Raw genomic sequence first — 16,751 nt, 5'->3', positions numbered from 1 at the left:
AGTGTGATTTATTTTTCCCCCCGTCTCTGCATTATTAATTTGCAATCTGATTTTTAATCAGTTGTAGTGGCATTGCAAAGGTACCAGGGACAGGTGCTGCTGCTTATTGCATTCAGCCAATTACCCTGAGGAGAGTGGGGAATTCTTCTAGCATTGAAACAATGTTACCCCCAGCATTGCCACACTCTGTTGTCATTCCTGCTCGCTTCTATTGTGTAGTAATATACAGGTTCTGTGACAGGTTGTCTATTATCTGCCCACTCACTGTGCTTTCTGAAGCCATGCAAAGAGATATGAGTTACCCACGTAAAATCCTCATTATTGAACTCTGGGTAGGAAAGCTGCAGATGTTGCCGTGCTTCGGGTTGTATCTATTAGTCTAGGACCATTTACTTGTGAAAACAGATAAAACAATCCGTTAAACGATCTTGTTAAGAAAGGAGACACATAACGTAAAAACAAAAGCCTTTTCACTTAATAAATGTAAAGTTTGCTAAACTGAAATTCATTATCGCAGAAGCCAGAACTACATGTAAATTGTCAAGAGCAGTTCAGAGTAGTTTACAGAAAAGTTTCCATCTGGCTTCACAGGTTAGCACTAATCTTGGACTAATGTGAGGAAAAGCATCCTTATGTTTGACTCCGTGCATGCATGCAGCACTTTACGGGTTTACGCATATACGTGGTTATTGTTCCAGAATGTTTCAGAGGCTTATACTGTTAAAAGCAAGTCTAAGCAAAAAGCGTATCCCTGTCAGAAATTCAGCTGAACTGTGCATGCTATACCCCCTTTCCCTCTTTCCTGACTTCTTTCAAATATAAAACAAAAAAAAACGTCCCTTAGAATCAGATCAAGTGATGTTACTATAGTGTGTGATAACACAGTGGAATGCTGGGATAACCTTGTTTTGCAGATCGGTAGTGCTAGTTGCATGCTATTGAATTGGAGGGCAAAAGGGCCATTGCACACTTGAGGAGATGGTCACATTCCATTAGGAAGCTGATCTGTAAAACAAGAGGCGTAATTACCTTTTACTTACAGCAGGACATCTGAATCAGGAAAATATTGGGGAAATCTGCTGAATCAGATGTCAGGGACTAGGCTTTCCTTTATTTATCTTTATACGTGTCACAGGGGTGCCTCTTATAATTTTACACAAAGTGCTGTCTTCGTATTTAGGTTCTTTGATGCCATCAACAGTTTCCAGTTTCACGCTGGGGTTTAGCAGTAAGATAAGGAGATGTATGTATTGTGAATGAGACGACAATCTCATCAGATTTCTAAGCATAGTTTCTACTGATGGGTTCTGATGATGGGCATTATAAATTACACTTATAGTAACAGCAGTAGCCGACAGCTGTCCTGTCTTTTAAATGTAAAATTGCTGTCTTTTTATCGCAATAATTTCCAGGTAGCAGAGTCTCGTAATTTTTGAAGAGAATTTTTTTTTAAATGAAGACATTGATAAAGACTTCTTGCAGAAATATTTCTCTAAGCTTTCAGTGAGTTACTTTTTCAGTATTTCTGCTTGGTTCTTGTGTCTGCATTGTTTTTCTCAGTGCCCTGGGTAGATGAAATACTTGATTACTTAAGGATCTGGATGTAGGTTTTGTTAGAACAAATACCTGGCATAGAATAGCCCTCTTTACCCTACTGAACATTATTTAGAATAAAACAGAGACTGACTGTTGGAATTACGAAGAAAATAACTGAATTTGGGTACAAAAATTCAAGCTACATTTTTACTACACATTATGCAAAAAGGGTTTATATCTGAAAATTAATTATGGGTGGTTAGTTTGGTGTGGACACAGAATTTAATTCATCGAAAATTAAGTGTGGGAAGAATTTTTTGAAAAATCTTAGGATAATATTCCTTGGCTCGTTCTTTATTGCCTTCTAGTTATAAAATATTCTAGCAGGAGGATCAAGCAGGATGTTTGTCGTGTGAGAATACCTTCACAAATTGTTTTAGAAGCTGAACTAAGACACTGGTTTCATTTGTTTTAAAGAGCACTAAGCAGGCACATGTATTTCATTTAAAGTTATATTTGTATCCCTTGTTCAGTTGGAAGTCTTGTCAAAATTGAGACTTTCATAATTTGAATTATTATTAGTAAGAATAAGAATGGAGACATTCAGACTGAAATTAACTTTGTTTATGCTTGTGAAGCATTTCAATTTTCAGTATATAATGCACACTTGTTTGGTCCTAGTTATAATATATTAAGTGTTTCAGACACAAGCTTGTGCACATTGAGCATTGGTGGTTGACCACACATTGGGAAGGTAAGAGGTTAACTACCAATGTAATTCACGATTTATTCTGCTTTCTTACGATTTAGAAACTGATACATTGTGCTTTTATTGTTATTTTAAACACTTACTAATTTAAAGATATAAATACCTTTTTTTAGTATTTCGTTTTTTTCCCTTTAATTTTTTAATGTTCCTCGGCTATCTACAGTGTGGTGGTGCCATACAATGGACTATACTGATTGGTGAATGAAGATCTAAGGTTTACAATGTAAAGTATTACAATCCTAAAAACTGTTTTAGGAAAGCTGTAAAAAGGTTGTGACTCTGCGTTGATAACTTAACATCAATAGCTGTCAATAATGAGGGAAGAGTCTACAATGAGACAGCTTGTGAGCTTTCAATATAAGGAATAAAAAACTTGCCTCGCTTGCTGTGCTCCAAAGACCTTCTATGGCTGCTTCATAATCTAAAAGCCTTTACAAAGATTACTGTGGGATACAGCACTTTTAAAAAGTGTGCTTCATCCATAATCATGCAAAGTACTTTAATCGCAGATAATCACAGGCAGTCATTTGCACATTTTACAAATAATGATTAGAGTAAATACCAAATTTAGGGGAACACAAAAAAACTATGCATACTGGTACTCTACAAAGGGAAAGTAAGGTTAATCTGAATTAAATGAGACTTCTCCTTTAACAAGAGAAAGAGACCCACTGTAGCGCGTTGATGGAGGAGACTCAACTGGCATAAACAATATTCAAGGTTGTACACCTTTGAAAGAGGAAGTCGATGGATGATGACATAGATGAGGCTGGAGGTCTGGTAACCAGGGCAACCAACAAGGAGACAGGTGTCTGAATGTCAGACAAGGTAATGTGTAGAAGCTGTATAAAGCAGCTGGAGTTTCACTGGTAATTAATGAAAAACGCTGAACCCGTTGTGTACTGTGGCATATGGATTGGATGATGTTGGGCTCTGTCACGTAAATAAAACACGATTGTATTTTATGTGCCTAAAGTTTAGGAGCACTGACTTGAGTTATTACTCCAAGGCTACTGTGATGCAGACTCAGAACTTCAAATCTCTTTTCAAACTTTTTTCGGTAACACTTTACATTAAGTGTCGCTTATGACTGTGTATTTACATAGTTGTTACTTGGTAAATACTGTACATATGTACTTACACATAATTCCAATGTTATTATGCATAGTTACCATGTACTTAATGTGTACATTTTTACACATCTCTAACTCTAAACCTAACCCTAATCCTTTTCTGATACAATTGTGTGCTTATGCATAGGGTGCAAAAAGATCTACACATTAAGTGTAACTATGCATAATAACATTGGAATTATGTGTAAGTACACATGCATTTACTATGTAACTACAATGTAAATACAGATTAATTAGAGACACAATGTAAAGTGTTACCCTTTTTTCTAAACATGCTTGCTTTTAAGGTGTAATAGAATGAGTTATATCTCATTGTACTATGCAGCATCTAAATCCATAGTGATAGCAAATGTTATCAGCTGCTTATACAGGCCTCTATTTGCTCTAATGTCAGCAATTTAATGTTACCTTAAGGTACGTTAGTAAGGTGCTAATCGTGTTTTGTGAAACCGGACATTAAAAGTCACAGAATATAATTCAATCGTGTTTGTCCCTGTATGTTTTCTTGTCCTCCCCTGACGGCTTGATACGCCAACGGGCAGAGCTGGAAATGGAACTGGATAATCAGGAGGATGGGGCAAGCTGCCTCTCTCCAGTCTTTCCCAGAAAACACTGATCCACAATCATTTACATTTCACCAAGACAGCCTGTCTGCCACGTTTGCCTCCGGGGACTATAATGAAGTTTGAATGATTCCAAACCAGCATGCTCTTCCAGACCGCAGGGTCTCTAAAAGAGTTAAATGTATTTGTTTCAGTGAAAGTAGGAGGGGATTAGATGTGCGCTAGCAAAAGTGAAAAGTCGAATGTGTGACTCATCTATTGACAGATGGAATGAGAATAACAGAAACGAACAGTCAACAAAAGGGTGGGGGGTGGGGGATGGGGGGCAAACAGGTCGTATGTGTGCGTCGTGTGTGTGTGTGTGAAGTATTTTTACAGCTAAAGTCTATATTTTTTTATACTTAGCTTTGATACCTATGAAATGCAAAACATATATTTGGAAAGCAAGGTAAGTGATGTAGAATAAGGTGAACAGTCGACAGGTGACTCGTTCTGTCTATTCTCCATGCCTTGCTTCTTTGTTTTACCAGTTATATATTCACCAATTATATTTGTGTTGCATTTGTGTTCTCTTTCACGTTGCTATTTATACCTGTACGTGGTGTATTTTTATCCCCCACAATTAAAATCCAATGAATACTTTTTAAGTTAATCTTTAAGCAGATTTTCTTTTTTATTTCTCCAGGTTTTGACCACAACACAAACATAAATAGCACTATAAGCCGCATTTTACCACTGCCCTACAATTTATAAAACTTGATTAAAAACCTGATTGCACTGTATTTTTATTGTACTTAGGGGTGTTATTAAGTGGGTCAAGAAATCACCCCATGATTAATGTAGAGTTAAAGAGTGTCAGCATTTAGACCCACCACTGTTATGATCATTACAATCTCTCACAGTTTCCCTGGAGAACAAACTAAGAATATCAAACCCTTGGTGTTATTCCTATGAATGCCATGGAACACACAAGTATCACTAATACCTGGGACTCATTTATCTGTATCGAACTGCAGACTATGCTTTAATATAACTGACTGTTTGTCATGGATTGGGTCATAAGGTTAGGCCATTGGCTTTTACTGTGGGTCTAATTTTTCAGTATTTCAAAATCGTATTCACCTAAATATATTGTTATATTGACTGATGCCTTTGTCTGTATTTCCACGCCACCCACAGTTTGTGATGTCACGCATATCAACCAACAAAGAAATTAAATACTTTAATCCATTCTTTTCCTCTAAGACAAAGCCAAAACAAATGTGAAAAAAGTGACATTTTTGAAAATAGATATACAAAGATATTTATAATTCTTTTTTTTAATATCCTAACTGTTTAAACTTCCATTTTCATTAAAGAAAGTTGGGAAGTATCCAGCAAGAACAATTTGCATTAATTACCTTTAACACTGAGATAAATGTAAGAATGAAATGATAAGTCCTTAGCTAGTGCTGTTCAATACCTGTGTTTTCCACTGTGAAGCTGATGACACTTCTAAGCAAAACATAAAATTAGATACAATTGCAATAATATTGAATAATACATAGCTCAAATAAAAACACTTATAACTACGTCAATGTCACGATGAGACTGATCATGTATGAGAATTGGCTATGTGGGTTTGAAGCAGAAAAGGAGTTTGGGTTTGTGTGCAAGAGAGAGGCACAGACACAGAAAAATAAGAAAGCAAAACACGCAGCTTCATAATATGCTTACTTGATTTAAAATATCAGAATAACAAACATTTTCTAAAGATGCAGGATTATTTTTACTCCTCATCCTGCCTCGTACTAATTAATAATTTCTCAGAAAATCTGTCGCTAATGCTTATGTGGGCTCCAAGCACGTCACAGAGTGACTGTTACACAGATACCCTTGTCAACACCGAAAGCTGTAGGCTTTTCCCACGTCCCTCTGGGAGTTGTTGTTTTTTATATAATAGCTTTCCTTGTAAATAAATGAGAGGAAAGAGAGACAGATCGAAGATGATGACGATGAAGAAGAAATGAAAACCACACAGCTTGTTGATACAGAATATGCTCTGACAAAACAAAATTCAAGTCTAATTTAATGACGTGGGTTTATATTAAGATCTATGGTTATGAGAAATGCAAAATCACCACACATCCCCTTATTTAGAAGAAAAAAAACCCACCATGCAGCTGTAAATAAGTAAGAATCCCTCCGACACATGTCAGCTCATTCTTAGACATTCTCTGTACCTGATTAATTTATTTATATCTTTATTAGGTCTCACCGGCTGCTGACGTGGGAGCAAGACTGTGTTCGGCTAATAATAATCTTTCCTTTTTAACCTTTGCTTCTGCAGCCTTCTGTGGGAGTAATTCGATTTTTCACCTAGCTTTGCAGAAGGAAGTTTCTGTGTGCAGATGAGCCGAGGGCTATGGGATTTCTCTCAGCGTAATATCGCTATGGCTGTTATTGAGGCTTCTGGGGGGTCTCTTTTTTTTATTTATTACTGTTTATCAATGGCAACGCAGATGTTTCTTGACCTTTTTTTCAATTCAGTGGGGGTCTCATTCCATAGATCTGAATGCTGCCTTTAAAATGGGATCAATCCTGACATTTGTCTTACTTTTAAAGACAAACATGTGTTGTTTTTTTGTTTCTTTTAATGATTGAAACTGGTAATTGAACAGACTCCAATATGTACATATAAGTGAGAATCAGGTGGGCGGACACCTGTACTGTAGTTAGCAAAAGAAAGTTACAGGTAGTTGGTTTCACAGCCCCAGATTAGCACTACCTTTAGCACTAACCATTAGGACTACCATACTTTACCAGGTCAGGTAGTCAGAGATTATTTCTAATCAGGGTCTGCTAACCAGTTAATGTTTTTTATTTTATGGAAGGGACTTACATATACCAGAAATGCTGCAGCATCTGGTAGGGATGTGTGCTACTATTAAACGGATACCCTTATGTAGTTTCAATCTTCATTATATGAAATAGAACTCAGCACCAATCTGAATTTATGTTCAGAAAACAATCCACATTTTATCAGCAGCTGAATTGGTCTTTTTAAACAGAAAAGAGGAAAGAAATTCCAGTAATGTTGCCATTTTTTTTTTTGCCATTGCCAGAATTAGGGCTAATATTAAAAATGTATACTTATTATACAATAATTATGCAATGATCTGTTATTTAACTGGCACCATAAACCTTTCTTGTTTTTCTTAGTCACTGATATACATCTGTCAGCTTTGAAATGGCAACTAGTCCATTTTTCTGTATTAGTAGGTATGCAACAAAAGTGTGTTATCACCAGCCATGGTCTAACATAGCAGCATGCTGCTCATAAAACTATGTGCATTAAGACTCATTTCTCATTGTCATACACAATGGGACCTTATGCCACTCTAAAATGAGAAGCTTAATTACAAATGCAAATACAAGTCCCCAGCGAAGTGCTTGCTAGTCACATATCATTCCAATCCAAGTTATAACAGTAAATCGCTCAATCAAAATATATAAAAATAACCACAAACATTATTGTAATTAGGAATCCAATTTGACTAGTACCCCAGCGCTAGCCAGTACTCTGGAGGCTTAGCCACAGTCTAGTTCCATTTTAAATCCGCATTATATTATTATAGCTGAAAGGGTTAGCTTTTTTTAGTTTCTGAGGGGATTAACTAATATCAAACTAACCCTCTACTAATCCTGTAAAAATGTCTTTCAATGGTCCATTCAGCTGGTCAGAGCTAGGACTACAATATGTTCCTAAACACATGCTTTAGACATCCACCCAATCATATCCATGCATTAGACATCCACCCAATCATATCCATGCTTTAGACATACCGTTCACCCAATCATATCCATGCTACACATCACAAGGTATCCTCTCTCTTGTTAATGGTGCAACACCTGGGAATGTATTCAGGCCTCCACTGCCCATTTACAAGCTACAATCCAATTTACAACTGAATATTACACAACATGGCATAAGAAGTGAGCTTCAGCATCAACTAAACCTTGTGCTTCACCAACAGATTTATCAGTTTTGCACCATTTGCAGCAAAGGAATTTTGGCGCTGGTCTAGACACTTTAGGGTTAGCGATGGGAAGTAACTCCACATTTTACAAGTCCCTCATTCAGGCAGCTCCCTGGTGTCAGTTTTAACTCTCAATGATGCCTGTGCTCGTCGTATAATAGACTTGCATTCTTGAGATTCAAATAAAACACTTCATGATTTAAGGCAATCTGAATGCATTAGTGCACATTGTTTAACTGCAGTTTTATATGTTAATCTTTTAAGCCAACAGGTGTTTTTCTTTTTTTAATTGTGTAAGAAATCCAGCTATGTGCCATACCTGAGACCAAATTAAACTAGGATATGTTTCTTTATAAAATAATATTGGTAGGGGAGGCAGATCATGCTATTGAGACTTGAGATAGCATGGTAGGCTGTAGCATTGCAGGGCACTATTGTTGGAAAATATACCATGCCTTATTTCTTTGTTAGCATCTGGGTTCTGGTAAATCATCTATACTTTTATGGAAGAATCAAGAACATGGATTTAGCCTCTTTCACGTGTTGCTTAGTGTAGAATGTAGGCTTTAGGACCTTCCAGTTTTCACTGTGCAAATTGGCAGATCCACCAAACTCAAATTTGGTATGGTTCAGGGTTTCAGCCTTGTGCACACCCTATAAGTATGAATGTATACTGTACATGTTTGTTGTTCAAAACTTAGCTTCACTGCAGTGCAATACTTTAGAATGCCTCCTTTTTCTCCGTCATGTATCCCAATCATTGATTGTTTACATGTTTTAGGTGGGGTTGGTTGAATTATAACAAATGATGACTTTCTGACATCAGAGGAGTGTCAAATTCTCACCAGTTTTCTCATTCAATGCCACTTGCAGTGACAAGGTAATGACTGCAGCAGTCCCCTAAGGCAGAGCTTTTTATTTATTTACACCTAGTTTATGTCGATTTGTGTGTAGTTAGTCGAGCCGCATGGCTGTGAGTCACAATTAACCCTTGATTGAATTTCGTTTCTACCTTGTAGCCCTTGGACCTTGCCATAAGTTTAGCATCACCTAGAATTTTAGCACTGAGACATAATAAAAAATAAAAATAAACTATATCTACATAATTTAAATATTTTATTTAACATCATGTAATCAAAGAAACTACACAATTATATTGCACAAGTCTATCGGAAGCCATAATAGTAGTACAGTATTTTATGTTAGATATCGAAATTGTAATTCAATATGTTAATGTAACATTATTCAGCAGCTTTCATTTGATTTTATGAAGCAAAATTAGTTAATTATATAGGGTGAGGCAAAACTTTTGGCCATAGTTTTACAAAAAGCAAATAAAAGGCTTTTAGCAGAGAAAAAAAAAACAAATTTCAGAGATGAATAAAAGATTTGTAATTCTATTAAACTAACAAGAAATTACATAGAGCAATAACTTAACTTATACAGTATATGTATATGGAAAATACTAATATGAAATGAATGATCCCCCACTGTATAGTTCTTACTTTGTAATCATCAAGGCTTGCATCTGTTTTTGACATATATATTTTTGGTAATTATTAAATCTGTTAAGAAAAGTACATTTAATTGAAGCCTTCAGTGTTAAAGCTTACAGTGGCTCTTGATTATATCATTGAGTGCTGAAAGTTATGTGAGAGTTCATTTGATGAAGAAAAGCTGAAAAACCTTAGACTTCATATCTCTTGAGTAAAATGAGCAAAAACCAAAAGCATGAGTATCATAATCTATTCTGTAATGTTGTGTTTTTCTTGGTATTTTCAAAAGAAGAGTTTGGACATTGTTTCGTAGTTTAAATTCTAGAAGTTGCCAATGTTCTGCCTAGGCAATTACATTCCATCTACGTGACCTTGCCCATTTTTAACAACAGTTAACATTAGCCAAACAAAGCATTTTATTTTGTGTAGGTGATCTTTAATGCCTCTAACAAATGAACTTCAAGGCCAGATTTTAATTATAACTAATAAATAGTTTTTGAATTCATTCAGAATCTGCTGGAGCTTTTGAAAGCATCAAAAAGGATTTGATGAAAGTGTTTCTGTTGTCACAAAAGGTACGATTGAAGAGACAGAAGTTATTAAAAGTGCAGTTACAATGCTTCTAATTTGTATGACTAAGATGACAATGAGAGCTGGGCTGCCATACATTCACTTGTCTGCTACAAATACACACTGGGGTTGGTTCATGTTAATTATTTACATCATTTGGAAAAGTGCAACAATTAATAAATCCACTCAAAATGACTCCTAATTAAAGCTTTACCAGCATATAAAATACAAAAACAGGAACCTTGAACACATAAAATCCATAAATGGTTCCTTGAAGGCCTAGGTGACTTACGCCCTTGACATGACTACTAAAGGTATGAGGATTAGCAAACATGAATATGATCAATAGAACTGGCTGCTACAGATTAAGCATGTGTTAAATCATGGGCCTGAAACTTGAGCTTGTTCACTCTGAAATTCTTCACATAAGATAGCCCATTCTACCACTAGGTTGCACTGATCTCTAACTCTTGAAAATATCTGCTTTTCTTCTACCTGCTAAACTTTGTTGGAAAACAATAACTTTTGAAACAACATCCACAGCTACAAAAGTTATGAAAAGTGTGTTTGAGATTGCAAAATAGGTAAGATGCATACGATGCATGTTTGTAGCAGATTTGCATAAACCATAAACTAAGGGCAATGGCTAATATATATATATATATATATATATATATATATATATATATATATATATATATATATATATATATATATATATATATATATATATATTAATATGCATATTCTTACCAAGGAGGGCATTTGTGTGCCACAGAACACAAAGAAAGAAAAGTACTCTATAAAGACTAATATTCTTTAATATTACTACTATTAGGTCCATCTTTATTTTTCTTCTTTTCCCCTGAAATTCTGTTTTCTCATTTGTCTGTGTTTTCCTTGCTCAGTAGAATGCACATTGAATTTTTCATCCTAAGTAGGCAATGGCTTGTCAAGTCCCAAGTGGTACAACTGCACGCAATTTCAGACCTGTCTCCTGTGTATATGAGAGCAGATCGTTGCACCACATTAATAATTACAACAACACAAAGTATTCGGTAACCTATGAATCACCGTAACTTACTTCATAATGCCATAAAGCCTTAAACAAAACTAAAAAGCTCTCAGATGATTTTCCTCTAATATATATTCTACTACGTATTCTGCTTAGCCTGCTTAATACTATTGATCACATACTTTTTATATAATGTTCGAGGGATGCCTCCCCATAATCTCTGTACCAAATCCCTTCAAAGCTTTGTGCTTTGCATGTATTTATCCAATAGATTGTGTGGGTTTGGTCTCCAGTGACGTTTATTCTTTCTAATAGTTTTGCAATGCTCCATAAATAATTAGCTGTCGGAGAATATTTCATTGGCTTACATCAACTTACACCAGGTTAACAATGCTCAAAGTTGAATAATTTTTTTTTCTAGATTCTCTTTTTTCTTCCCAAAATGCATATATATATATATAACACAAATCTAGAACCTTGGAGATTAAATCATTAAAACTTGCAGACATCTACAAGTGCTAACTAGGCACAATAGTGTGCCAGTTTGTATTTTTGTATTTTTTTTTTGAAGATCCACAGACCCTAAATATAGCAACAGAATATTGCATTGATCACACAGAAGCGTCATTAAATCTCCCGGGACTGGTTAGGCGTCAGTATGTACGTTTTGGCTCAGTCCACCTTTCACCTTTTTGAGGGGGTGTTTTTTTTTCTTTTTTTTTTGAAACCTGCTGTGATCCGCACTGCAAGCAAGCAAATGGAATCTGCCGGCTGGTAGCTAAATAATGTTGGCTTGATGTAAGAACATTCAGGGGCTTTCAAACTACATAAAATGTAATAGTAATTCTAATAATAATGCAAATAATAGCACTAATACTACTAATAATGTCAATACTAATACTACTACAGCTAATACAAAGTATTAAATGAAACTCTTTTAGTGGGCTACTCAAAGATAGATGCTATTTTATATTTTTTATTAACTTAAGCTTGTCTTTTTCACCTAGTGAGGCACAGTAAATTGCCCCTGGCTTTTCTTTCTGTTATTAAAATAACATTTGAGCATTATAACAAGGGAAGTGCACCATATTTTTGTGTCACTTCACATGTCGGTTTTGTAAGACACACACCAGGCACACTTGTTACACTATCTGCATTTCCATTGCATTATTGACTATGTTGGTTTAGTTTACATTACAGACACCTGGAAGAACTTGTCAAGAGGGGAAATGACTGGGGCAACTATGATTCTGATCTCATGAATTGTACCACATATAGAGCACTGTAATGTGCAGGACATACATGCAGTAAGTTCGTCACCCAATGCCCAGGTCCTGCTCTTTACTTCACTGCTACTTGGTTATGCTGAAGTCACTGTTGTATAAATGCAGATGGCTATATCTGGTAACAGCTGATTTCATATCATAGTACCACTATCAGAATATGCATAATCTCTTGTGTTCTTTTGTTGTATCAATAAAAAATTGAAAGTAAAACCCAGGATCCCGGTGGCTCGGACATGTATTATGCATGACATCAAAGTGATGGATCTGTTTTTTTGTTTGTTTTACAAAGCTTATCTCTCTATCGCAAGTGAATGTTTTTTATTTTTCTTGTTTTTTTTTGTTTTAGCAGCTTACATAAAGTTAGAATCTCATCAAGCTGCTCTAGAAAGAGTGCAAAGAAGAGGCATGTCGTATGCAGACAGGCTAAAAGAATTGAATCTATTCAGTCTTGAACAAAGAAGACTACGCGGAGATCTGATTCAAACATTCAAAATCCTAAAAGGTATAGACAATGTTGACCCAGGGGACTTTTTTTACCTGAAAAAAGAAACAAGGACCAGGGGTCACAAATGGAGATTAGATAAAGAGGCATTCAGAACAGAAAATAGGGGGCACTTTTTTTACACAGAGAATTGTGAGGGTCTGGAACCAACTCCCCAGTAATGTTGTTGAAGCTGACACCCTGGGATCCTTCAAGAAGCTGCTTGATGAGATTCTGGGATCAATAAGCTACTAACAACCAAACGAGCAAGATGGGCTGAATGGCCTCCTCTCGTTTGTAAACTTTCTTATGTTCTTATGTTCTTAATAATCTCACATTCCTAACCGCATACAGGATAGCACTCAAGTGGAAATACTTTACTATAGGTACAGGTGTTGTGTGACAAAGTGTAGCAAATGAAATAAATAAGCATGCACCAGTGTAAGCTCTTGAGCCATTCTGGGTGCAAATACAGTTTGGTATGATGAAAATGTACAATTGATTTGACTTGGCTGCTTGATCCATAGCCACAGCAAGCATCCCAAAACCCCACATTTAAACAGTAGCTAATTATATATAACTGACCATCACTCTGTTCAAGCTTTCAGTTGCCTTAACTTGCTCTCTGTGCTGGGGCGAGTGCCTCATGAAGTGCTGGCTATAAAGGGACTGCTGCATAATTTTACACCTTCAGAATTTTCTTCACAGAGAAAATCAACAGCACAAATACAAGGCAAGTAGGAAAAAGGGTACTGAAGTTAAGGGTAGGGATAATGGAGTTTAAAGTGTCACTTTATGCAATGATACACTTGCTAACTGGTACCCAGGTATTGTACAGTACATGCAACTGAAAACAAATCAATGGCCAGTGTGCATTCAAAGTTACCCTTTCTCCGTATCCTAGCTGTCTGTATCAAGAACGGCCCACACGACGGCAGTGCATTTATCACAGAGGCATCCATGCATGGAGCATTGGCCCGGCTGCCCATGTAAGTCATCACCGCGTTGATAAGAACAAGGAACTAATGAGTTCTAGACCCTGGAGGTACACTCTTGCACTGGAGCTGGCAGCCTTTTGTGGTTAAGGAGGATAGCCATAAATAACTACTTTCATAGCTTGCTTTCTTCAAGGTAATCTCTCATACTCCCAGAGTACCTTGTCGGGGAGCTATCTGAAGCTTGCAGCCCAGTTATGAGGCCTGTGCACTGTCAAAGGTGCTGGTAATGACAAAGCAAACAAAAGGAGATTTTTCTGAAGTTGGCTGAGAGGGATTCTCAATCCTCAAGCAGCTCTGACAAGGAGTGTCAGTGTGTCAGCTGCTGAGTGACCTGCCTGACATCCTCTCTGGCTGTGTGGTGTGACTTTTCCCTTTCCTACATGTTCAGTGTCTCATCCATCGCACCACACGTGTTTTTTTTTTTTTAGTTTTAACTTCCATTTCATGGTCGATGCAATATATTGGCAATATTTTAACTGCAGCCCCCTATCTTTCTCTTTTAATTTCACATTGCTCACATTGCTCAGTTCACATAGGGGCAGCAGACGGATCAATCCATCAAGCCTGTCCCACCTAATGTGTACAGCTCAGTAATAATGCCCCCATCCTCTGCCCTCTGTGTGCTACAGGGCTTACGTGCCGTGCAGGAGGTTGACTTGTATATTCACATCGCTGACAAAAGTGCTACAACTTTATGGATGCATAAACTTATGACTGGTAAAGTGATTAACCGTTAAGGAACATCTGACCCCCAGACGATGCCACCTTACTTGATGGAATCAGGCACAGGTTTAGCAAATACAGTACAGGCGTCTGCAATGACCCTCCTTATACAAGATAGTCCATTGATAATGTAAAAATGTATTGAGTGTAATAAAACATTTAAACAAACGGTAGGATTTAAATTATAAATTGCAGCAACAGCAAAAGATATAAGATGAAAGCACTTAAAGAAACAGATGTTTAGAAATGTGTTATAAACAATCAGCAATGCATCTGTAGATGTGTTATAAAGGATGTTATAAAAACGAACAGACTGCAGCAACATGGTGTTATAAGAACATGTTACTTAAGCATTCAAAAGAAGCCTTGTAATTACTTTATAACATGACCACTTTACACTGATGTATACTGTGTTAGTTCAAGAATGCACAAAGCTACTGTAATAAAGCCAGAACATTAAGAAATTAAAAGGCAATGCAAGATATGAACATGCACATTGTGAAACCTGCACCAAAACCACCCACAATATCAAATGAAAATTGGGCATTTAAAGGTGATGTATAGCAAGCTATACACCCCTAGCAGTAATCATAAAATGAATAACATAAAGCTGATGAGAAAATACTGATCAATAAAAATGCTTTTTATCTTTGAAAACCCCTATAACAATAAGCATGGTTTTCTTATTTTCTAAAATAACCTTTAGAACAAGTGCAGCACATAATGCAATTCTGTCTTTCTGTTGCAAAAAAAATAAAATAAAAAAAAATAATAGAAAACTGGTCTTTCTCCTTTAACATCAAAGGGTAGGAAAGGTAGGCTTTGTCCTCAAGGTTATTCAATTGCCACTACGGATCTGTGGATACTGCATTTTTATACCTCTAAAATCCCAGGGATCATGATTGATGCTCTTTTTTGACGTCATTCCTAGAAAAGTCACAGCTTCTTTGATTCAACAGTATGAAAGAAGAAGGGGAAAAAATCAGCCAGGAGACTGCAATAAAATGCTCTGCAGCTGCCTTTTTGTTGTGAGTGTACTGTATTCCCCCCCCCCCCAGGACCCAAGCAGTGTGTCAGACCCATAATTATCTAGGCTCAGCCAGACAGCATTCCTGTGATGGCTTCATTTTGATCAAAAAGGTTATTTTTTTAAAATTTCAATTTGTGTCCCTTTTGGGGAAATAAAATCATAGATTTCTCCAAAATAACACCTTGACAATGATTTTTACTTTTAGGTTTATTCATGTGCAAATAATAATAATAATAATAATAATAATAATAATAATAATAATAATAATAAAGCAGTTTCGTGAATATGTCTCTCTCTCAGGCAACAGAATTTGGCTACACCACAACTGTACTGTATGGTGGTTTTTTTTTTTGGTACGGTTAGCATCTTGGAACGATTGGACTGATTCTTTAAAGAGTAAGTAGCGGGGTTCCGAAAAATATAGAGTTACACATCCCCGTGTGTTGCTACAACTGTATGAATAATGTACCTGTAATTTTTCTTTTCGTTGTGCACAACTGCAGCCATCAAGAGCTTTGAAACAGACTTTAAAGTTATAAGTGTAAAAAGTTGTCAAGATGTTAACAATGAAAAGAAAAATGACCAGAATGGAAACCTGCAGTCTCTGAGCTCAGCAGTGCAATTGTGCCCCTGGGGATGAGCCATTGTTGGGTCCTGCCATCTGTCACCAAGAGAGGTCTTCACAGCAACACTAACAATAAAGTGACACATTTGTTGCCCCCCCCACTTGCCTATGGCAATACAAAAAAGGATTGCATTATAAATCATTTATGTAGAGAGATCAAAATACTAAACATCTGTTCGAGCCAAGCTCACAGACCTGCAGTACTCATTTATTATACTGTACACAGCAGTAATATGTAATACTCTCATCTGTAATTGATAAATAAAAGAAAATGTAAATATGTTTTCAAAATACATCCCAGAAGCAAGCAAAATGTTGACCGATTTGGACACTTAAAATATGATCAACCTGCAAAGTCAATCCTTGTGAAGTAAAAGAAAGAGTCCTGAACTCCATCCCAATGGAACTTCACACAGCTGTGGAGGGGAGAATCTTTGTTCAGAACTAAAGATGCTTGAAAGTTCTAAGAAGTACTCAAAGTTCTGACCCAATGCTTTCTCATCTTTC

Source organism: Acipenser ruthenus, chromosome 28 (assembly GCF_902713425.1).
Source record: "Acipenser ruthenus chromosome 28, fAciRut3.2 maternal haplotype, whole genome shotgun sequence".
Lineage (NCBI taxonomy): Eukaryota > Metazoa > Chordata > Actinopteri > Acipenseriformes > Acipenseridae > Acipenser > Acipenser ruthenus.
Note: the sequence above shows the minus strand (reverse complement) of the source record.